The sequence below is a fragment of the Pteropus alecto genome, unplaced genomic scaffold (genome assembly GCF_000325575.1).
Source record: "Pteropus alecto unplaced genomic scaffold, ASM32557v1 scaffold71, whole genome shotgun sequence".
In the NCBI taxonomy this organism is placed as follows: Eukaryota; Metazoa; Chordata; class Mammalia; order Chiroptera; family Pteropodidae; genus Pteropus; species Pteropus alecto.
Window position 1 is genome coordinate 19263764 of NW_006433024.1, and position 1611 is coordinate 19265374.

General features: G+C 35.2%; 1 pseudogene; it reads right to left on the bottom strand.

The window, feature by feature from the left end:
- Nucleotides 1–1200: 1200 nt before the first annotated feature.
- Nucleotides 1201–1319, bottom strand: LOC112476717 (annotated as a pseudogene).
- Between the last annotated feature and the right edge of the window lie 292 nt (nt 1320–1611).

The window sequence follows — 1611 nt, forward strand, 5'->3', positions numbered from 1 at the left end:
GGTGATTTGGGCCCCACCCTCTTTGTAAATACCAGTTGGGCACCAACTGACCTCAAGAGGAAAGTGCTCCACTGGGACCCTCCTCTCCCAGCCCTGCCCTCTGCTGTATGTTCCAGGAGAAGTGCCAGGCAAATCTGGCACCCTCGTACCCAGGCCACCTCCATCCTGGAAATAGTCACTTAGAGCCAAACATTTGGCTGAAGGTGGAGGGAAGTTAAAAGTCCCTGAGTGCTTCTCTCCTGCCCTCTCACAGCACCACTCTGGGCTGCCCCAGACAGGGCACGCTCTCTCTAATTTAATTTTTGTAATGATCATGATAGACATACATAAACAGGACTTTACTGTTATTCATTTTTCTGAAAAATGAAGACGGGGATTAAATATAACAAAATATTAATCATTTTAATTCTAGGTAATAGGAATGTGTGTTTTATTGTTCTTCGTAACATCCTTTTCTATCTCTAAATAAAAACATTTTAAAATAAATAAGATTAATACGGGTTCATTGGGAACATTTTTTGAAAATGCCAAAAAGTGTAAAGAGGAAAATAACCACCAAAACCTCTCCTTTGGACCGTTTTTATATTGGATTATCTCCTTCTGGTCCTGTTCCTAGCATATATTTATGTCATTTTATTCTCTTTTTGTTTTAATTAAGATATAATTGACATATAACATTGTATTAGTTTTAGATTCATTTTATTCTTTTTACAAAAAAAGAAACCACATTGTTTAATAACACTTTTTCTTCTTAATGTATTTCGAATAGTTTCCCACGCCCCTGAATGTTAATAGTTACTTTAGTAAACTTTTTTCAGTCTTTTTTCTGTGTAATAATGAATAAGGTATATTTTTTATGATTAGGGTCCATATGGATCCCATTAGGATCATACCATTTATGCCTTTTATTATTTTTTCTTATTTAAAAGATACTAGATTTTTGTTTTGTAGAAAAGTTAGGAAATGCAGATAAGCAAACAAAAGACCATGTAAAAATCCTTATGGCCTCCCCACCCTGAAACAACCTCTGCTAACATTTTAGTTTTAAATCTTCCTCTCCACTTTTCTATGTACATATATAAATATATATAAATATACATTTTAAAATAAAATTGGAATCATAGGGCTTATACTTTTATTTTTAAGTATGATCAAAGCTGTTCATTCTCCCTCTCCCGCCCCCTCCTTTTTTTTTAAAAAGGCCTACAGCACCTGGTCTTCCTAGGTGGTCTCCCATTCGAGTACTAACCAGGCCCGACCCTGCTTAGCTTCCAAGATTAGATGAGATCAGGCTCTTTCAGGGTGGCATGGCTGTAGACTCCCCCTCCCCTTTGTATTTACTTTAGACGCTAGAGTTCTGGAAGGTACTAATTTTTTTTTCATTTATTTTTCAATTACAGTTGACATACAATATTGTATTAGTTTCCGGTGTACAATACAGTGATTAGATATTTATATACCTTACACAATATTGTATTAGTTTCCAGTGTACAATACAGTGATTAGATATTTATATACCTTACGAAGTGATTATCGCAATGAGTCCAGTACTCTGACACCATACATAGTCTGTTTATACTATTTTTAACTTGCGTTTGTTTGTTGTTTACT